The sequence below is a fragment of the Hyperolius riggenbachi genome, chromosome 10 (assembly GCF_040937935.1).
Source record: "Hyperolius riggenbachi isolate aHypRig1 chromosome 10, aHypRig1.pri, whole genome shotgun sequence".
In the NCBI taxonomy this organism is placed as follows: domain Eukaryota; kingdom Metazoa; phylum Chordata; class Amphibia; order Anura; family Hyperoliidae; genus Hyperolius; species Hyperolius riggenbachi.
This window is the reverse complement of record NC_090655.1, coordinates 41502927-41526526: the sequence shown is the minus strand read 5'-3', so window position 1 is coordinate 41526526 and position 23600 is coordinate 41502927. Positions and strand designations below refer to the sequence as shown.

Sequence of the window (23600 nt, the reverse complement as noted above, 5' to 3'; positions counted from 1 at the left end):
TCTGTGTTTTCAATACACGGAACCGCCAGCCAAGCTGAAAGGAAACCTAAAAAAACGAAATGTGCTGCATCAGGCATAAATAAATAGAGAGTGTGTTCAGGAATGATTTGTACAGGGGCACAGTCTGTGGAGAGAAGGAATCATACTTTTGAAAGTATTTAGCCAGGAGAAAGCCCAGACAACAATGTGCAGAATGCTAATGTGAAGGCAGCAGCCGATATTCCATTCAATGCGTGGTGCATAGAGATTAACTGGAAAAAAATCTATATATTTCGCATGTCTTCCAGTAGTAAAGATGATTACATGCTGGCTGATTGTGGATCAAACAATATGATCACATTATGATACATAACGAATATCAGGACAAAATGTTTAGCTGCAAAAGCCTCAAAGCATATGACAATGTAAGTTCTAATTACTAAACTATTAGATTTTATTTGTAGATTCATCCCAGGCTATGGCATTTAATTACAAAACAATGGGGGAGATTTATCAACGCATTACCAACAGTTTTTTCTTCTTAATCTGTTATAACCAGCAGGGAGAACAGTTCTGCATGAGAATAAGAACCTTCTTAAATCCTAGGTAGAAGTGGCAATTTAGCGTGGATTTTTAGAGCTGCACTACAGTTTAGAAAAGTGCAAATCTATCCCTACACTGACGCAGATTACGAAGTGCTGGATAGCAGTTCTACAGATGTAGAACTGCAGGCTAGACATGATTTATGTGGTGCTCCTCCCACTTGCTGAATTCCTCCTCAGAGGCTGCTGCTATCAATACAGCAGGTGTGTTGGTTACCTCAGCAACAGCAATTCCCCTCACACACTGCACTTTCTGAGAGACCTTCCTAGCTCCTCCTATTTTACAACAGTTTTAGAAGGAATCTGCACTATCTAGTGATGTCTTAAGATGCCTGAGACAGTGCTGCACGGATTTCTAAAAACCTACCAATATTTTGTCTCAGGCACTCTTGATAAATCTGGCCCAATCAGGGGCGTAGCAATAGGGGTTGCAGAGGTTGCAACCGCATCGGGGCCCTTGGGCCAGAGGGGCCCCAAATGGCCAACCCTCAACTGCAGTAATAGCTCTCTATTGGTCATGTGCTCACAATAATCACTTCTATAGATACTTTGAATAGTGGTAATCATTAACAAACTGCTCCCTATTCCCTTCTTGCACCTCTGACACTGTAGTTGCCATTGGCAGGTTTTGGTGCACCGTATCAATTATGTACAGAGCGCTTGGGGGGCCCCATTGTAAAACTTGCATCGGGGCCCACAGCTCCTTAGCTACACCACTGGGCCCAATGTGTGATCCATGCCTGCAATATTGTCTCTACAAAAAAGGACAAAAACGCAACTTTACTTCAAATGAATAATCTAGAAAGTGTTCAATAAAAGGAACGCAGTGGAGTTCTTTAATGAGACAAAGCAAAGTTTACACATGAAGTGCAGTGGACTATAACACCCAATCAGTTTTCATTTATCACTGTAAAGCAGCCATTGCAGTGCATAATGATTGGTGATTGGTTAATCCGGAGTATTATTGTTATAGCATGCAGAATGCTGGATAAAGCTGGATGCTGTCATGTTATTGCTTGAGCTAACTCTCCACCAGCTAAGCCGGATCTCAGTCGCATGGCATTCTGCTGCAAGGAAATGCTAATTTCTACTATCCCATCACCGGTCCCATTGGAGCTGTAATTTGGTTGTGGTTTTAGCATGCTGGAGTCTGGCTGGGGGAATTTTTAGGCACAGTTCAGCAACTTTCCAACTGGAGTGCGTGTGGGTTGTGATTGTGAGCATCCACTGTGACGTACAGAGATTATGAACTGTCTGTGTCATTACATTTCCCTCAAAGTAGATAAACAAATTAATTTCTATTACCAGAGGCTTATGCTAGCGCTCGGCCCCCAAACAAATAGGTGAAGATGGAAAAGAAAATAGAATTGTTTCACTGTTTTGACAACTTCTACATTTGGAGTTTGTTAGTTAAAATAATTATTTTACCCACCATTTTTATGTCTGACATTTTTCCCATAGTTGGAGCACTAGGTCACACACATTACGGTTCTAAAACTCCTGTACAGGATTGGGTCACTTCTAACAGGTGAAAACCTAATATTACTGCAAAACACATGCTGCCCAGGAAAAACACCAAACATCTGATCTGCATGCTTGGTTAAACACTTCAGCCTTCAGTCATTTTCACTTCATGCATCCGAGCAATGTTCACCTCCCATTCATTAGCCTATAACTTTATCACTACTTATCACAATGAACTGATCTATATCTTGTTTTTTTCCGCCACCAATTAGGCTTTCTTTGCGTGGTACATTTTGCTAAGAGCCACTTTACTGTAAATGCATTTTAACAGGAAGAATAAGAAAAAAAAAAACTGAAAAAATTAATTATTTCTCAGTTTTCAGCCATTATAGGTTTAAAATAATACATGCCTCCATAATTAAAACTCACGTATTTGTCCCGGTTATTACACCGTTTAAATTATGTCCCTATCACAATGTATGGCGACAATATTTTATTTGGAAATGAAGGTGCATTTTTTTCCGTTTTGCATCCATCACTATTTACAAGCTTATAGTTAGAAATTTAAAGATGAAATATTTCTATTTTTTTTATTTAAAAAGTTTAGACCCTTAGGTAAATAATTACGTTTTAATTAAACATTTCATTTGGGTATTTTGGGGAGGGTGGGATGTAAATAGTAATTAGGTAAATATGTGTTGATTTTTTTTTTTTTTTACATTTAGATGTAGTTTTACTTTTTGGCCACAAGATGGCAGCCATGAGTTTTTTTACATGACGTCACTCTAAGCGTAACATGTACGCTTAGAGGGACGTAGGGGACGCAAGAGACAGAGAGAAGCCGTCGCTTTTTCTGCAGGGGAGAGGAATCAATCTTCGGGCACCATGGCCCGATTGATTGATTCCTGGTCTAACGATCCGCGGCCGGGAGCTGCTACGTCCAGGAAGCTTAAATGGTTAAGGTCTATGGCTAAAATAATTAGAGAATGAGCAATCACTCTGCCCTCTCCATGTCCACGTGACCAGGGCTGTTTTAGCCAAAGGCATGCCATGCCGATGCTTGGAGTGCCATAGGTCTTGGGGCGGGAGGGGGTCACCATGCCCCTCGCTTAGCCCCCTCCCCCCAAATGGAACTCTATTTCCTGCAGGTGTTCGATCATCTGCTTCTGCTGCATGTGTTGCAGGAGAGCAGAGACAAGATCTGGATAGTATACCTCTTTCTGTCTCCCTTTGGCTATCATTCATAAAAGCAGTGCGAAAACAAAAATCTGGGAGGGAAAATACCGCATTCTGTATTTTAGACTTCTGTGTGCTCATTCATAAACATTTTCTCAGCTGCGGTAGAAATGCGGAAATTTTCCAAACTGAGTTGTCAGTAACATGAGGCTGAGTTATTACATTAATGGGCTGGCTGATTTGTTACATTCCTGGTCTCCGTGCAGAGAGAGACAGCGTTACAATAAAAGAGGCAGCCCCAACTTCCCTTTAGATGTGCATTTTTTTTTTTTACTGCTTCTGACAGCCCTGCATCTTCTTTGAATCTGTCTATTAGTCTTTCTAAACAATCTATGTAATTACCACAACTTAGAAAAACGTCAAGAAACTTTACGCATACAGGCTTTCTGAAGTGAAATCTATTTCAAAACAGGTATCCAAGAGGTTAAAAACACAGCCTGGGGTATTCCCAGCCTGGGGTACAAAGCCTTGTTTGTTCTGATATCACTGCTGCTGCCTGGGGAAGATCTGTCCCCATTAACTTTGTTCTTATCCGCTGGCTTATCGCCTCTTCAAAGCAGACAGTATTTCTCTGTGCCAATACCATCTGCTCTAATGTTTATGAATTGACATTTAATTACATTTTACGACATGTGCTGGAGGTGTTCACTGCACAAGGCGGTAATTTATCTCCCTGGTTGGTAATTGTAGCTTTTCATGCGGAAACACCTTTTATGAATGGACACTTTGCTAAGTGCTCGGGAAAGTCAGCTGTTTTCAGCATTACCGCATGCGGTGCTTTATGAATGATAGCCTTTGTGCTACCTTTGTCCCCTGTACATCCCCTCTCTCCCCCCTTGTGCCTCCTTCTGTCCCCCTGTACCTCCTATTGTACCCTTGTGCCTCCTCCTGTCCCCTTGTGCAATCTCTGCCCCCTGTGCACCCCTCTCTCCCCCTGTGTGCCTCTTTCTGTCCCCCTATACCTCCTATTGTACCCTTGTGCCTCCTTCTGCCCCTTTGTGCAATCTCTGCCCCCTGTGCATCCCTCTCTCCCCATTTGTGCCTCCTTCTGTCCCCCTGTACCTCCTATTGTACCCTTGTGCCTCCTTCTGTCCCCTTGTGCAATCTCTGCCCCCTGTGCATTCCACTCTCCCCCTGTGTGCCTCCTTCTGACCCACTTTGTGCCTCCTTCTATCTCCCTGTGCCTCCCTCTGTCCTCTAGTTCCAAAATCTGACCCACCTCCCTGTGTTATGCATCCACCTTATACAGCAGATGTTTTATATTTGCACGTGTGTGTGGTTTTTTTGGAGGAGGGGGCGGGGTTGACAAATTACTTCTTGCCATGGGTGACAAAAAGGCTAGGAATGGCCTTGCATGTGACTAAGGTGGAGTGTTTCATGCTGGCTAGATATCAGCCCTGCTGAGGATTTACCAGCTAGTACATACATATAGTAAACTGTGCCTGGACCACCATGTAGGATTAGCCAACTGCTTCTCTTTTTCATTATGAGTGCCTGGGTGGTACTCAACTGCTTAATAATCTTCTTTGCACTCCCACAGCCTTTCAATATGACCCACATGAGGGTTGCAATGTTTTGCAACATAGCAGAATTAGGGCCTTTTTCCACTACGGGCTGAAGGTGGTGAATTCACTGCATGCCACACCTCTAATAACACTCCTGGCACACCACTAGTCATGCATATCATAAAGATTTCATAAGAAAAATGTTTTAGAATTCAAACCACACTGGTCCTTTCTATCCTGGTTCATTTTCCTTCAACATTGAAAAATAAGAAATCTATCAATATGAAGTATGGGAATAAAGTTCAGAGTCAAGTAAACACATTTTTCAGTAGACAAATTCATATATTTACATAGATCTGTACATCAGCTTTGAAAGAGGGACAAATAGGGACGACAGAGGGACAGGGTTCCCAAAGAGGGACTGTCCCTCCAAAAGAGGGACAGTTGGGAGCTATGAGTTCGCCATGGAATTTCTCAACATTCCTTTATATGTTGCCTTTTATGGCCAGGGTTTCATTACGTCCCATACTATTTGCTGTGATTTTTCTTCATGTTGTATATGTTGACTCATACCGGCATGGAACTAATATAAAAACCGTACACAGCTGCGCTGAAAAAAACTGCTACAAAACATGAGCACTGTCATATTTATTAATGGGTGAAAATGCATTGCCAGGACAAAAATGAATAAATATAAATACAGGCAGCATGGGCAGAATGAGCAGCCAAGGAATAGAAAAGGTGGGCTTCCTCACTCCTCCCAATTCCCAGATAGAAAAGCTGGCAAGACGTGAGGATTTCAACAGCTGTAAATAATAAGAGCCATTAGTGTAGCTGTAATTGAGGGTAGAAATAAAAGATATGGCAGAAGTATTGCAGAAAGCATTACGGGTAACATTAGATCCAAGAAGGAAAAAAAAATGTGTGCATGCCAAATAATTGCATGATGATCACAAGACAGAGGAGGCCTCGCTTGTAAAACTAGACAAAAACTATTGAGGTGCATAAAGAAAGCATATGTTTTTTTTATTTTGTTGACAGGTACACTTAAAGGAAACTTTAACGGTCCAGTTACTTACCTGGGGCATCTTCCAGTCCCTTGAAATCTTCCTGCTCCCTCCCTGTCATCCCCTGTTGTTTAGAAACTCAAGACAATTTCACATGGGCACCAGCTACTTTCCATTCCGATTTGAAGAGAGACTGAAGCCTCGAAAATTACCTGTTTTTATTAGCCATTCCTTTTCAGCATTAATGGCATAGATGAAAAACTGCATTCCCACAGCTAAACGAAGCCTTAATCACCCTGAAATCCCCAGGGAAAAATGTGGGGCTCCTTCCTGTTAGAAGCAGAGCTTTGTGCAGTACCTCTGCCTCTATTTGCGTCAATCCCAGAGGAACGCCGCCTCCTCCCGCCCCTCTGTCTTCTTTGAGGACAGGCGGAGGTGGATATTTGCGGGGATTGATGCAACTGAAGGCAGAGCTACAGCCCAAAGCTCTGCCTCGACTTTGAAAGTCGTGGAATTTTGCCCTTGGAGTTTGGGGTGATGAAGGCCTCGTTTAGCTGCAGGAATGCGGCGTTTCATCTATGCTATGAATGCTGAAAAGGACTGGCTAATAAAAACAGGTAATTTTCGTGAGTTCTGAGTCTCTTTAATGATGCGATGCACGCAGTGACAGTGAACAGCATAAGCTTTGTACATCACCCGTCCTGGATGGCACCAACCACAGAGATACGCCAGTCTGACAATTGTTTTTGTGGTTGCTTTCTCAATAACCTGCGGGTTGCGGCGAGGATTAGGCTCCACTGTTTAGGCCCCGTTCACACTTGCGTTTTGGCAAATAAACGGACCAGATCCTGATCGGATCCTGATAGGATCCTGACCTGATCAGAACCGTACGGTTCCGATCCGGATCCGGTCCGTTTGTATCAGGCATGCATCAGGCTGCCATCTGGATCCGTGGGCAAAAAATAGCGAAATTTGAAGAAAAAAATGTTGGGGTCAGCAGAAGGTGCACCTGGTGCACGTGTAGAATCAGGTTCCTCTGCTGTAGGCCTCACCTCCACCTCCGACATTCTGCCAAACAGCTCCAGCACGTCTGTCACTGCTGCTCCACTCCAGACATGCTTGGCCCATGTGTCCCCATCCGAAATGGCCACTTGCATACGCATAGGAAGTGGGGTAGAACGTCAGGTTTTTGTAGGCAGTGTGTTCTGTGCCTTCCGTTCCCCATTGGTTTCTGTGTTCCTGATGGTGCTGTCAGGCTCAGGTCCGGCTCCGGTCCGGGTGCGTTGGCCGGAGATCCGGACCCAAAAAATAGCGCATGTTGGAAAAGAGTCCGGATCCGATCCGGCTCCGTAATGTAAGGAACGGACGCGTGTGAACGTCCGCATAGACTTTACATTGCTATGCGGAACGTACGTTCCGTTTGTACGGTATGCGATCCGGATCAGATCCGGAAAATCCGGATAGCGAACGCTAATGTGAACCGGGCCTAAGTTTCCCCAGTGTCCTCCTCTGAATGCTGGATGTGCAGCCCTGTGCTGTGCGCCTCCTCCAATGCAGTCCTGTGGCTGGGAGTGCTCTGCACATGCTCAGCAAGCTAAAATTGCTACTGCATGTGGGCAGAACACTCTGCTCCTGGCTGTGGGAGGCACGCCAAGAGCCTTAAAGAGACACTGAAGCGAAAAAAATATATATGATATAATGAATTGGTTGTGTACTATGAATAATTACTAGAAGATTAGCAGCAAAGAAAATATTCTCATACTTTTATTTTCAGGTATATAGTGTTTTTTCTAACATTGCATTATTCTATAATATGTGCAGATTACACAACACTCAGCATTCAAAATGATTCTTTCAGAGCAGTCTGAGAAGTAATGACCTCTCCTCTAGCAGAGAAAAAGTAAACAGTTCACTTACAGTTGAGATAATAAAATTCAGATAACAGCCCTCTCCACGACTAACTAAGCTTAATGGCTTGTTTGCATAGAGATAACTGGAGTTTCTCAACTCTTCCTGTACTGGAAACAATTAGACTGATGTATCTGATCTTAATGTTTTATTTCTTAGCTGTACTACACATACAAATCATAATATCATAATTTTTTTTTCCGCTTCAGTGTCTCTTTAAAGAACACCTGAAGTGAAATGGATGTGTAGGCTGACATTTGTATTTCCTTTTAAACAATGCCAATTGCCTGGCTGCCCTGCAGTACACCAGGAAACGGGTATTGTTTAAAGTAAAATTTAAAACTGTGAAAAAAAATAGTCTGATATACTTACCAGTGGACAGGGAAGGCTGTGGATTCTATGGAGCCTTAACTGTCCTCTCATTCCAACGCTGTCATCTCCCTCGTTTCTATTCAACCAACTGGTCGATTATGCCTTCATGGGACCCTCAGAAGGTATTAGGAGCTCTCATGTCTCTAAGTGCAGCACCCATAGTGTGCCTGAGCAAGGACTCACTCATGCAGGCACAGTACAGAGCCACCCGTCTTAGGGAGCACTTGGAGACATGAGTGCTCCTGAAGCCTACTGAGGGTTCCCGGATTCAGCGTAACTTTACGCAGTGACAAGAACACAGAAAGGGGACGGGGAGGTTAAAAGAATACTGTAGGGGGTCGGGTGAAAATGAGTTGAACTTACCCGAGGCTTCTAATGGTCCCCCGCAGATATCCTGTGCCTGCGCAGCCACACACCAATGTTCCGGCCCCGCCTCTGGTTCACTTCTGGAATTTCAGACTTTAATGTCTGAAAACCACTGCGCCTGCATTGCCATGTCCTCGCTCCCGCTGATGTCACCAGGAGCGTACTGCGCAGGCCCAGAATGGTCTGTGCCTGCGCAATACGCTCCTAGTGACATTAGCGTGAGAGAGGACACTGCAACACGTGCGCAGTGGTTTTCAGACTTTGCGCAGTGGTTTTCAGACTGTAAAGTCTGAATTTCTAGAAGTGAACTGGAGGCGGGGCCGGAGCATCGGTGAGTGGCTGCGTGGGCACAGGATGCCTGCGGGGAACCATTAGAAGCCCCGGGTAAGTTCAACTCATAACCCCCCCTCCCCCAGATTTGCTTTAATAGGAAATACATATGGCAGCCTCCATATACATCTAACTTCAGGTGACCTTTAAGGGAAAACGCACCGTCCTCACACTTTCTTTCTCACACCTCAGAGAGAACACTTAGCAGTGAAGCTAGCAATTCATCCCTTGAACAGAAAGTTATAACGTAATGAAGAACAGAGGTGCCAACAGGATAAAATGCATTCTTAAAACTTTTAAAATTGCTTAGGAGGAAAGCCGACACAAAAACTGTTTATTCAAAACAATCAAATTTATTGGTACACTCCAGGGTTTTTTTGTAACGCGTTTCGCAGGTATATTCCCGCTTCCTCAGGCAAAAAAAAAAATAGGAGTACACACAGTACAGTCTCAAGGTCACGATAAGCGCCTCTGTCTGACCTTGAGACTGTACTGTGTGTACTCCTATTTTTTTATTGCCTGAGGAAGCAAGAATATACCTGCGAAACGCGTTGCACCACTGCCTCCTAAGCAATTTTAAAAGTTTTAAGAATTGATTTTATCCTGTTGGCGCCTCTGTTCTTCATTACGTTATAATTGATATCCAGCCCTGGTGGAGGAGGATACCCCTTTCTTTCTCCTGTCTACAGGGGCGTAGCAATAGGGGTTGCAGAGGTTGCGACCGCATCGGGGCCCTTGGGCCAAAGGGGCCCCAAAGGGCCCTCCCTCAACTACAGTATTACCTCTCTATTGGTCCTGTGCTCATAAAAATCACTTCTATAGATACTTTGAATAGTGGTAATCATTAAAAAAACTCCCCATCCCCTTCTTGCACCTCTGGCACTGTAGTTGCCATCGGCAGGTTTTGGTGCGGCGTATCAATTGTTATGTATAGAGTGCTTGGGGGGGCCCCATTGTAAAACTTGCATCAGGGCCTACAGCTCCTTAGCTACGCCACTGCCTGTCTACAAAGAGCAACTTCTTAATCCTGAGTGAGGACAGGCTAATCTCCTCACCTGCCTGTACAGTGGTTACTTGGAGGTAACCCTGGTTTGTGAGTATATATTATACTTGTTTCATTTACCCAATTGTCAATACTTACTACACCATATTGGGCTCTCGGTTCTCTTTTTACATATACTTGAACAGAAAGTGTTTCTAAAAGTGCAAAGACAGCAGATAGAGAACACTAATACCTTGCTTTTCTTGTCTTCTTCTAGCATCTGTTCTGGTGTATAGAGTCCACCATCCTTCCTGTGACAAGGCTTTTCAGAACCTCCTGTACATTATCCAGCCATCTCATCCGAGGCCTTCTGCTAAGTCTCACAACCTTGCTTCAAACCAGGGATGAGCAGAAACTACGCCAGTGCGAATTTTCGCATCTACGCATCGTAGTTCGTAGGCGAAGTCTCAAAACTATGCATACGATTTTACGTGTAGCGAAGTACCGTTATGCGTAGTTTACACCCCTACGTGTAGTTCTCATGTGTATTGCGAAGTAAACTACGAATGCGTTATTTGCGGCTATTTTTCCGCGTACGATTGTATGCATACAAAATTACGCATTGGAAAGGGGACTGTACGCATAGAAGAGTTACTGGTACAAGCATTTTGCAGAGGAATTTATGCGTAAATTTTTATGCATAATGGAATAAGCGGCCGCATACACTACGCTTCGCACTATGCGTAATTGCATATTTTAACGCATAGTCTACGAAATGCATACGAAGCAAATATTTGATTTTGAAGCCGTAGTTTAGCGAAGTGTAATTGCGTAAAACGACGCGTAGTTCCAGCGTAGTGAAGTTGGCTGACTACGACCATCCCGGCTTCAAACACACTTTTGGCAAATCTGTGTGTGCTCCCATTTTTACCAAACTGGCAAAGCGCCTCAGTTGTGCTTGTTCTACTTCTTCTTGTGCAGGGACTATCTTCAGAGACTATCTTCAGGGACTATCTATCTCCCCTTGATTTTTTTTACCATGACTAAGATAATGCATCTCCTCAGCTCATTGATAATTTCGGAGCCTTGTTATTTCAGCTCAAAACTTGATGACGTTGGTTCAAAAGAGGTTCAAAAGGTAGATCAGTAGATGGATGTTTTGGTTTTCTCAAGTACTTCTTTAGTTTTTAATCTTCTTTTAATAGCATGATATACAGTCTACAGGTGATGCTAAAGCTCTCATACATTTTGTTTGCTGAGATGAGTGAGTTTTGGTATCTAAGGCTATCAAAATGCTTTTTATCTCTACTACTTATAATCATGGTTTTTGGTCTTACTAGTACTGATGGTGCTCATGCCTTTCTTCATCAATGCCTGCTCTGAATGTTTAATTTGTACAATTCAGCATTAGCACGGTGGTGCAATGGATGGCACTCTCTCCTTGCAACGCTGGGTTTCCAGTTTGAATCCCAGCCAGGGAGATGTTATGTTCTCCCTGCGTCTGCATAGGTTTTCTCCAGTAACTTTGTTTTTCTCCCACATCACAAACACTTAAGGCTCATACATACATCAGACCATAGTCTTTTGAAAATGAAAGATCACAGACCAATTTTACCCCCTTCCATGTAGTATGAGAGCCATTCTCTACACAGTCTATTCTATGGAGCTGAACTCCCCATCAGACAGACATCTTTGCAAGATGCTGCACACAAACATGCTGTAGACATTCAAAAGATCAGTATCTGCAAAAGATCTGTTCCTGCAAAAGATCCGTTCCAGCAAAATGCATTCATAGTCTGATATCTGCAGATCATCATACACACCTTGTTTAACAGACATTCATCTGCAGATCACATCCACCAGGATGGATTTTCAGATCTGCAGATGATTGTCTGATCTGCAGATGAATGTCAGTTAAACAAGGTGTGTATGATGATCTGCAGATCTCATAGACTATGAATGCAATTTACAGGAACGGATCTTTAGCAGGAACAGATCTTTTGCAGATACTGATCTTTTGTGTCTGTACATCATGTGTGTGCAGCATCTTGCAAAGATTTTTTTCTGATGGGGAGTTCAGCTCCATAGAAAAGACTGTGAAGGTATGGCTCTCATACTACATGGAAGGGGGTAAAATTGGTTTGTGATCCTTCATTTTCAAAAGACTGTGGTCTGATGTGTGTATGTGGCCTTACAGATAAGTTAATTGGCTTTCCCCTAAATAGGTCCTAGACTACAATACATACATAGACATGACTGGGGTAGCAATTAGATTGTGAGCCCCTCTGAGGTACACTTAAGGACCAAGACAATTTACTCTGTACAGCGATGTGGAAGATGTTATCACTATATAAATAATAATAATTTAAAAGTAGGGATGGGACGAATCCACAATTTCTTCGAATCCGGATCCGAATCTATAAAGGTTCTCGAATATCTCGAACCTTTCGAATCCCAAATCTAACGAATCCTGCACATAAGAATTGTGCGATCCATGGTATAGTTGCCCGCAGTATAGGTACCCAGGCATAGGTAGCGAGGTAAAGGTGCCTTCAGTATAGCTAGCTAGGTATGAGTGCCTTCAATATGGGTAGCTTTCAGTACAGGTAGCAATGTATAGGGGCCTTCAGTATAGGTAGCAAGGTATAGGGGCCCTAAGTATAGGTAGCAGGGTATATGGGCCTTCAGTATAGGTAGCAGGGTATATGGGCCTTCAGTATAGGTAGCAGGGTATATGGGCCTTCAGTATAGGTAGCAGGGTATATGGGCCTTCAGTATAGGTAGCAGGGTATATGGGCCTTGAGGCTTCTTGCACACCAAGACGTTGCATTAGGTGGCACGTTAAGGTCGCATAACGTGCACCTAACACAACGTATGGTGCTGCAAGAGCCGACGGTAGAGTGAGCCGCGTTAGGCGGCTCGAGTCCTATAATGTCTCCCAGAGTGGCGCTGATTGGCCAGCGGGACCACGTGATGCGGAGCGAGACACTCCGCATCACGTGGTCCCGCCGGCCAATCAGCTGCCGCCAGTGCAGTGAATATTAAGTAGCCATGTGCGCGGCTACTGTAGCTGGCTCTCCCCGCCTCCTCTCCGCCCCCCACTGCGCATGTGCAAACAGTCTAACGCGGCTATAGCCGCTCCTACGCCGTAGCATGCTGCACTTTGCACCGAACGTGCAGCATTACATGTAACGCAACGTGGGCTGTGTGAACAGCCCACTTGTGTTACATTGCTGTGCGTTGGGGGAGCGTTACAGGCGCACTAACGTGCGCCTGTAACGTCTTGGTGTGTAAGCAGCCTTAGTATAGGTAGCAGGGTATATGGGCCTTCAGTATAGGTAGCAGGGTATATGGGCCTTCAGTATAGGTAGCAGGGTATATGGGCCTTCAGTATAGGTAGCAGGGTATATGGGCCTTCAGTATAGGTAGCAGGGTATATGGGCCTTCAGTAAAGGTAGCAGGGTATATGGGCCTTCAGTATAGGTAGCAGGGTATATGGGCCTTCAGTATTGGTAGTTAACTAGGTATTAGGGGCCTTCAGTATAGGTAGGTAGGTAAAGGGACCTTCAGTATAGGTATATAGGGTATAGGGCCTTAAGTATAGGTAGGTATGTAGGTAGGTATAGGGGCCTTTAGGTAGGTAGGTATAGGGGCCTTTAGGTAGGTAGGTGTAGGGGCCTTTAGGTAGGTAGGTAAAGGGACCTTCAGTATAGGTAGGTAGGTAGGTAGGTATAGGGGCCTTTAGGTAGGTGGGTAGGTAGGTGTAGGGGCCTGTAGGTAGGTAGGTAGGTGTAGGGGCCTTTAGGTAGGTAGGTGTAGGGGCCTTTAGGTAGGTGTAGGGGCCTGTAGGTAGGTAGGTGTAGGGGCCTTTAGGTAGGTAGGTATAGGGGCCTTTACGTAGGTAGGTAGGTAGGTAGGGGGGCCTGTAGGTAGGTAGATGGGTGGGTAGGTATAGGGGCCTTTAGGTAGGTGGGTAGGTAGGTATAGGGGCCTGTAGGTGGGTAGGTAGGTATAGAGGCCTTTAGGTAGGTAGGTATAGAGGCCTGTAGGTGGGTAGGTATAGGGGCCTGTAGGTGGGTAGGTATAGGGGCCTGTAGGTGGGTAGGTAGGTATAGGGGCCTGTAGGTAGGTAGATGGGTAGGTAGGTATACGGGACTTTAGGTAGGTAGGTATAGGGGCCTGTAGGTATGTATAGGGGCCTGTAGGTAGGTATAGGGGCCTCCCATGCCTCCTCCGCTCACCGCCAACCCCCCTCCCCGGCCTCCTCCGCTCCCCCCGTGCCTCCTCCGCTCCCCCCCCCCCCCGTGCCTCCTCCGCTCACCCCTGCATGAATATCTACTCACCTGTCCGTGGAGCGCAGAGCGGCAGACCTCTTCGATACTTCCCTGTTCCCTCTAGTGGCCAGACCGGCTTTTACTGATGACATCATTGTAAGAGCCGGTCACTAGGGGGAACCAGGAAGTCGGCGAGAGGTCTGCCGCTCTGTGCGCTCCGCTCAGGTGAGTTGATGCTGGCGAACGGAGGAGGCGCGGGGGGGGGGGGGGGAGGGGGTCAGAGAAGGTCGGGGGGGGCGAGTGCGGGCGGGGGGAGCGGCGTATGCGGCGATGCAGCGTCGGGATTCGGCGGATTCGGAAAGTGAAAAATGGCGTCGGATTCGAATCCATGAATCTCGAATATTTCCCAATATTCGAGGGATTCGTGGATTCGCCGGATTCGTCGTCCCACCCCTATTTAAAAGGAACCTGAGGCAAACAAAAATAACAAAGCAGAACATTTTAACTTGTCTGAGGATTCTACCGGTTGCCCCAAAATCATAAATAAACTTTGCCTATCTCAACAGCCACCTTAAATTGTAATACCCACACCTCAATGCGAGGGATCAGCCCCACCAAAATATGATGTATAGTATTATAAGTAGTAAAAATGGGAGAGATCATAGGTATATGCAAAAATAGAAAATTAGCTTTATTGTGACACCAAATCCAATCATGTGTAGCCAAATTAAAATCAATTAAAAGTAGCCTGTATTGAGCACACCACCATCCGCACCTTCATCACGCACCACACACTCAACCACCCCTAACGGTACTGGTACCAGTTTAGCCGTATCTTCAGAGAGGGGGAGAGAGTAGTATGTGCTTAATAATGAAGAGCAATCTGAATCCTCTTCAGCTTACAAGCTAGTTATAACAGAGTCCAGATAGTCTCACCATAAGTAGTTCAGTCATTCAGTTACCGTCACTGCGATGTCATGAACAATTCACCACCAAGGTACGGATCATCGGACAGCGTAGGCTCTCAGGCATCTGCTCCACCCGCTCTGCTGTGTTGCCGTATGGCGGGGAACGCGCACTGATGCCGTGTCCTGCTATCGTGATGTTGCAGCCGTGAGGAGCGCTCCAGGTCACGTGATTCAGACCCGCCCACCGACGTGTTGCGCCCGCCCACTTGCGAGCTTCGTCAGGGTGTACGTGGCTTGCCATTGGCTACACAGTCTGTCTTTCTACCCATCAGTTACGGGGCGGGGAGTCCTTCAGTACGTCATCATTCCGCGTACATGCGGAAGTCTATGCGCACCACCTCAACACCGTCACACGCTGCTGATGGTATCCATGGCAACTCTTATGTACCAGCTAAAGTTTCAGATCCGCGTTCAGGCGGCGTCTTTTCCGCGTTTGGGCTCACATATTGCTCCTTTTCTCGATGCCTTCGTGTGCACCCATAGATAGAAGGTGAATTCAAGGAAGGAGATTAAATATATGCATATGTATGTCTTATTTCCCAAATTGGGACACATAGAGTTTCCATGCTTAGATTGTTTGGGTTATATTTCCTCTGCTTGCTAAAAAAAAAAATCAACAGTTGGGATATCTCATCCCCCTCGCTCTTTCCAATCACAAATGGCTTCCCAAGACCGCAGTATGGAGGTCGTCACCGGTTAGGGCAGAAATGGGCATAACTCAGTTCACAATTTTGTCCTGCTGACCCCATAGCCCCCAGAAGGTAGATCCACCGGCTTTCTTGCTGCTTCTAAAGTTTTAATATGTCTCCCTCTCTCCTATTCATTGGGATTGAAACAATCCCCATTGCTTTCAGGCCTCTTGGGTCGCCATCATGTTCCTGGCAGAAATGTTCTGCAACGGAACTCTTGTATTGTCCATTGTCCTGGAGGCCACTGTTAATATTGGATATGTGTTCCATGACACGTGTTTTTAGCTTGCGGGTAGTTAGTCCTACATATATCTTGTGGCATGGGCACTCCAAACGATAAATGACCCATTCACTATCACAATTGATAAAGCTCCTAATCTTCCATTGTTTCCTACCAGATGCATCTTGGAAGGTTTTGGCTTGCACCATTACTTCACACGCAACACACTTGCCACATCTAAACATTCCCACAGTTTTGCTACGGCGTAACCAGTTGGTCGTTACTGTAGGGACGTATTGTGAAGTTACCAATGCGTCCTTCAAGTTGGGTACGCGCTTTGCTACGAGCAATGGGCGTTCACCAACAATTCCCTTCAGATCGGGATCGGTCTGCAATATTTAGATAGGATCTCCTGGATTTTCCTCCAGTTGGCATTGTATGGTGTTATAAATCTGGGGGGTTCAATCTTTTTATCAGGCCTGCCTCTAGGGCGGCCTGTGTTGCCAGCCAACAACTCGTCCCTTGCTCGCATCCTGGCCCTGTCAAAGCCGGTGCAGAGCACATCATGACGGTACCCCCGCTCCCGGAAGCGGTCATACATGTCTAAGGCTTCCCTACCAAAGTCACTCTCAAGTGTACAGTTCCTGCGCAAGCGCAGAAACTGACCATACGGAATTCCGTTTTTAGGTGACCAGGATGATGGCTGGCGGCGTGGAGGAGGGTATTGCCTGCTGTAGGTTTGCGGAATGTAGTTGTGTACAAACAGTCGCCCCCGCGTCTTATACGCAAGTCCAGAAATGAAATCTCTGTCTCACTCGCGGTATAAGTCAGGGTGATATTCCTTCCATTATTGTTTAGCTGGCACATGAAGGAATCAAGTTCCCGCATGACCCCCTCCACACCACCAGCACATCATCAATAAAACGGAGCCATAATCGGACATGTTGCTCAAACCCCGGGAGGGGGTACACGTCCTGGCGTTCCCACTGGCCTAGATGTAAACAGGCAAAGGCAGGCACGCACGCATGCAGCCCCCATCGACGTGCCGCGCACCTGCCTATACTGGGAATTGCCAAACATAAAACAATTGTGCTCTAACACAAACCTCAACGCCTCAACAAGGAACGAATTGTGTGACTGCGCATCAGGGTTAGCATCCTCCAGAAAAAACTGAACAGCCCCGATGCCAACCTCGTGGGGAATCGACGTATACAAACTCTCAACGTCGATTCCCACAAGGATGTCACCGGGGCCGAGCCGGACCTCTCCGAGGAGTCTGAGCACATCTGTGGAGTCCTGCACAAAGGAAGGGAGCGAAAACACCAGTCCCTTCAATTTTGCATCAAGCCATTTGCCTAACTTCTCAGTAGGGCCGCCGATTGCGCTAACAATCGGACGACCCGGTGATTTTGATGCGTTTTTGTGAATTTTTGGAATAAGATATAGTATTGGGATCCGATAATTCTCTACCCTTAGAAATTTCCTTTCTTTGGAATCCAAGATATTGGCCTCCCCAGCATCATCAACCAGGCTATTGACATACGCCACAATACGATCATAGGGCTTATCTTTTAATGCGCGATAGGTATTCTCATCAGAAAGCTGGCGATTGGCCTCGGCCAGATATTCCTCCTTGGACCACAAGACCACGTTTCCCCCCTTATCACTAGGCCTAATGAAGATGTTATCTGCTGTTTAATTCCATTAAGGCGGTCCTCTCACCACTTGTCAGGTTGTCTACCGGTTGCCCCCTGCGAACGTCCTGTGTCTGCGTCCTCACTCCCACTGCGCCCCTCTTTCATTTGGATGCTCGCCCCTGGTCCGCACGCCTCCTGATCATACTCCTGTTGATGGCAGCGTGCTGAACATGCATCGTACGGTAAAATTTCTATTGTGCATGCGCAGAACTATTGCGGTTACGGGAGTGCGATCAAAGATGGGCAGTGGTCATCATACTGTTGAACTGCCTGGCCGAAAGAGGTGCTTTGTGGTGGACTGGAGCATTGCTCAGTGACTGGGAGGGCACAGGGCCGCTGCAGGGGACTGGTAGAAGCCCCAGGTAAGTTAAACTGTTATGCTTTAGGGTCCTTTTAACTTCCTAACGACCGCCACATGCCAATGGGCGTGCATACGGCGGCAGCCCCAGGACTGCTTAACGCCAATTGGCGTCAAGTCTTGGTGTCCCGATACGCGCGCATCTCCGCTTGAATGAAGGAGCTCCGATTTAAAAAAAAAAAAAATAGTAACATTTTTAAAAAAAGGAAACATTTATAAAAAAAACATTGGGGGAACAATCAGAGCTCACCAACAGAAAGCTCTCTTGGTGGGCAGGAAAGGGGGGGGGGGGGGGATCACTTGTATGCTGAGTTGTATGGCCCTGCAGCAAGGCCTTAAAGCTGCAGTGGCCTAAATAGCAAAAATAGCCTGGTCACTAAGGGGGTGTAAGCCTACGGTCCTCAAACAGATGTAGCTTGCACACCTGAAATTATATTTCCAATCCTTTTATGATTTATGAAAAGTCCATTCCAGTGTCCCTTAGCCAAGCACCCTGCTCTACAAAACAAGGCGTTCCTATATATTAAATGCAACATTCAGCTGACTTGGTTACGCCATCTGGAAAAATCTAGTCAGATACTCTGATTGGGCTTAGTAGCCAGTTCCTTATAACCATCTTCTCTGAAAGCCTCTTCACATTTTCAAACACATCATCCATCATAAAAATGAACCAGTATATGAAAAGTTCATCTCCCTGGCATATTCCTCTTGTGGAATGAAACTGCTGTGATATTGAATTGCCGCTCTTTATGTAACTCCAGCAGCATCGGTAAAAACTTTAAATCGCCAGTAATACATTTTTCCTCACTCTTCTCTACCTTGGCGCATCCCACAGGGTCTCCTATGGCCCATTTTGATTGCTTTCTCTAAATCTAGGAAACAAGCATGTATTTCATGCCCATACTCAGTGGGGTTTTCTGATAGTAGTCTTATTGTATGTAAAAGTGTGGTCTTGCGTTATGGGCTGCACAACAATAAGCAGGAATGAAGAATGACAAATAAGGCAATGATCTGAGCTTGATGATTGCAGCAAGTTAGCAGGTATCTTACAATGCACAGCTCAATATCGCGTTCATAAACAGGATTTTAGGTTCAGGAATAGCAGGTATATCAAGATCATGAGGTCAGACCACAGTAGCTTAAAGAACACCTAAGGTGGTTTAGATCGGAATCAGTGAATAATGGCGCATAGAGCCTATGCATAAAAATGGCGCCACATTAAAAAGATATGCTTATCGCTATTTATCGTTAGTACTGCATAATAATGGCGCACAGGGAAAAAAGAACAAAAACGGGACACATAGTAACGTTTGTCAATAGCGCTGTTCATATGCCAAACAGCAGACGTTATTGCACACAATAACGTTATTTATCAATAGCGCCCTACATAAGCCAAACTGCAGCCGTTATTTAACTGCAAAACGGTGAATGGATTTAATGTAACACTGTCAAGGTTAGGCTTAGGCACTCTAGGGGGGTGGTTAGGGTTAGGCACCACCAGGGGGGTGGTTAGGGTTTGGCACCACCAGGGGATCTTAGGGTTAGGCACCACCAGGGGGGTGGTTAGAGTTAGGCAGAAGTGGGAAAACTTTAGATGGAGGAAAAAAAAACATGCATAAGCAGCATTCTTCTAGTGGGCATGTGCATACCTTACTCGCGCATGGCCATTTGGGATGCTCTAGTACATGGCTAGCAGGGCCGGATTTGTACTTTCCAGTGCCCTAGGCCTGCTATCATCAACCGCCCCCACACCACCACCAAAAAACATTCTGTCCAACACTCTAACTTGCTCATTTCAGTTGTGCTGCTCTGCCCCACATTCAACAAATAATTCCTGTAATTTGCGCTCCTGCCCGAATGTGCACAGCAGCCAATAGTGTTCTGGGCATGCATACTTGAGAAATGACGCTGATGTATGACCGGTACTGGTCAAGAATGCATAACACTGTACAGGTCTCTGTTCCTGTGCACATCTGGGCAGGAGCGAGAAATTACAGGGAGCGCGAGTGGCCAGAGCATGCGCTGCTTCTTTGTCCTCTATGCGACTGGCTGCAGTCGGAGCCACAAACAGGTGGCAAGGCAGTGTAACGGAGAGAAGCCCATCCAATAAATCTGCAGTGTCTACTTCCTGCTTTCATGGAAGCAGACATATTGCTAACATCCTGCGCTTTCAAATGAGCTTAGATGTTGTGGCAGTCAGGTGACACAGAGTAGAGATCAAATTACAACTTGTGATTAGACACAGAGGAGGGGTATTAGACAGGCTCTCTAAATACATACAGGGTGCATTTCTCAGTTTTCCTTCTGTCCTGTGCAAGAATTCAGCTCCACTTTAAAGCATCTGAATTACATTTATTTATATTTGCTGAAAAATCTATGTATCTCTTTTGAATGTTGAATGTACATATGATGGTGTGCTCTAACATATTGACAGTATACAGGAACAAAGGCTGAAGAAGGCTGATTAGCAGAAAGCTTACTCTTTTTTTTTTTTTTTTTTCTTTAAAGGGGAACTTCAGCCTAAACAAACATACTGTTATTAAGTTACATTAGTTATGTTAAGTAGAATAGATAGGTAATATAATCTTTTACCCACCCTGTTTTAAAAGAACAGGCAAATGTTTGTGATTCATGGGGGCAGCCATCTTTGTCATGGGGGCAGCCATCTTTTTGGTTGAAAGGAGGTGACAGGGAGCATGAGAAACAGTTACAACTGTCCTGTGTCCTGATAACCTGTCCCAGCTGCACACACTAGGCTTCAAATGTCAAATTAAAAATGTAAAAAAAATAAAATTGCACCAAAACAGCAGAACGAGAACAACATCATCAGAAATCCCATCATGCTTTGCACAGCATAAGGGGAAAACTGCCTGGGCAGCTTTCTTTTGTGTAGCTAAAAATGAGGCTTGTATAAGAGAAACAAAGTTCTGATGCTGTGAAACTGTTAAAGAAACACCAGGCCTTTTCAGTGCTGTTGAGTCGATTTTTAGTCTGGAGGTTCACTTTAAATCAATAAATGCAGATGCTGATTGCAGATGCTGATTGTCATAACACACCAGGAAATGTGAGAGAGAGATGCTGTTAGTGCAGAGCAGGTCGCTGCCTGGCTGAGCTGCGGGACCAGAAGAGATGATTTACTTTGACATATGACCTCTTCTCTCTCCAAGTCCTGCCGCCCTTCTGATCTTATCTGATTTTATCTCCCTAGGCCATGGCCTTTGTGGCCTTCCCAGAAATCCGGCCCTGATGGCTAGAAGCAACTTACTCAACTGGCACAAGTTGAATACATTTAGAGGGACCCTTTGCTAAAATGGTGGACTGTAAGAGCATTAGGGAAGTATATAACTTTTTATACAGTTTCATGTGTACTTTAAGGTAGGAAACTCTGAATTTCTTCTTTGCTCTAAGAGATGATTTACAGTATAAAATCTACTACCACAAAAAAGTTTGTAGCAAAACAGCATTCACACAGCTTAACAGAGTCTGAAGCCTCATAAAAACAAAACAGATATTCACCTAAGGAGAGGGAAGGCTCTGGGTCCTATAGAGCCTTCCCGTTCCTCTCCTGGTCCCAGTGTTCCACCCCTGGCTCCCCCTGCAGTCTGAGCGATGGGTTGGAGATTGCTCTCTTCCACTTAGGTAGACTTCGGAAGCCCGAGTGCTCCCAAAGATGGGCCCCTGCGCATGCGCAAGCACGCTCTCTCACACATGCACAATACGGAGCCGCCTGTCTTTGGGAGCAAACCGCCTCCCAAAGACTTTCGAAGCCTCCCGCAGCAGAGGATTTGAATGGGGGACGCAGTGCTGGAATCCATGAGACGAATGGGAAGGCTTTATAGCAGTGTTTCTCAACTCAGTCCTCAAGTACCCCCAACACTGCACAATTTGCAGAAAACCACAAACATTCACAGGTGAGGTAAAAAGTGTCTCAGCAGAACTCATTAACTACCTCAATATACTGTTGAGGGCACTTGAGGACAGAGTTGAGAAACATTGCTCTATGGGACCCACAGCCTTCCCTCTCTTTAGGTGAGTTTCTAATTATTTATTTTATTTATTTTATGAGGCTTTAGACTCACTTAAAACACAGCACTTTGTTCTTCAACTTCTTCAATGGAAAGCTTGCTGCCTCAGCCAAAGAGGTGATAACATTATTTTGTGTACTTTCCTATGTCTGCTACAATTAGTATACATTCCTAGCTGTACTGAAAATGAGCTCTTTCTGCTGTAGAAGCAGAGAGCTGAGAAGTGATCTCTAGATAATAAACTAAGCAGCTATGGAATAAAATGCAATGGCAGCTTTCAGAACAGATAAACTTTACTTTTGGAACTTGTCATTTGTTCACAGACAAAGAACCCTCTGGACAAAATGGGTGTGGTCACACATCCGAATGTGGTCATGGGTGGAGTCAAATGTTATTTAGATAGCCATATGTGCCCCCCTTTAAATAGCCAAATGTGTCCCATTTCCCTCCATTTATGTAGCCAGATGTGCCCCCTTTAGATAGCCTTTTTCTGCTGCGGTTACTGATACTGCACTCCTCTGCAGAGGGAGGGAGAGAAGCAGGGGCACTTCGGGCAACCAGCTAGCTGCCTCTCATGCACATGGGGGTGCAATTGTCATGGTGAGCACCCTAAGAGTGCTGCGCCCGGGAACATACGCCCCCCCCTTTGCCCACCCATAGCTACGCCTCTGATGGTAACTGTATGAGTAATACAAAGTAGGAAAACACATTTTTATCTGGTGTTTTGTTTGAGTTTTATCCCATTTAAGCAGAACTTCAAGATCAAGTATGTAGGTAACAAGTGCTTAAGCAGTCATCAGGATCAGGTATACAAATAGCAGTTTGGAGCCAGGCTTCAGGTAATAGGCCGAGATCAAGAACACAGGAAGCACAAGGATTGGCTGACATCAAAACCAGACATTAGACCCAATACAACAGCAAAGTACCATGAAAAACCCTTCAGGGTAGGAATACACTAGGCAGAATCACATATGCGATTTCCATAGCGCATGGTGGAAACCGCATATGTGATTCTGCCTCGTGTGTTCCTACCCTCACTCAAATAATCAGCTAATGAGTCCAATTATCTTGTAGCTGAGCTAGTAGGGCAGTTTCTAGGTTAAATTGCACGCAGGGCGAGGGTGTAAAAATTGCGCCCCCTTCCCCCCTCCCCCGTGGACTCGCAAACCCTTACTCTTTAGAAACAGTTATAAAGCCATAGGTCACAAGTAGATCTGCCTACTTAATAGTGTAAGCAAGTTACACCACCTCATATGTCTGAGTTAGGCGACACTATAGAGCAGGGGTGCCCACACTTTTTCGGCTCATCAAACTATTTTAGAAACCGTCGGGTCCATGAGATCTACCACCCGTCCTGTACAGTGTAACAAACACCCCATCGCTCCCCCTTCCCCACCACCACAATCCAGAATTCTTCTCCCCCCCTCAAAGCCTAGCAAATAGCTGCAGAACCTCTCTCTCCCATACAATATCATGGATACCCATGAACAAGCACTGGCCCATCACTCGTGACAAGTGTACAGCAATATGGACAAATAGCTTCAGAAGAATTCTGAGGCTATTTGCTATGTTTGAAGGGACTATAAGACTGTCTGTGCTGGGATAGCGAGGGGGGCTC

At 45.4% G+C, this 23600-nt stretch overlaps 1 protein-coding gene across 1 annotated transcript in view; it reads left to right on the top strand.

The window, feature by feature from the left end:
* Positions 1–23600, top strand: part of ADGRA1 (adhesion G protein-coupled receptor A1) — a 1508265-nt gene that overhangs the window by 16933 nt on the left and 1467732 nt on the right. The window contains exon 2 of the transcript XR_011024438.1: positions 21166–21332. The gene's annotated coding sequence lies outside the window, so the exon portion shown is untranslated. The remainder of the gene's footprint in view (positions 1–21165; positions 21333–23600) is intronic.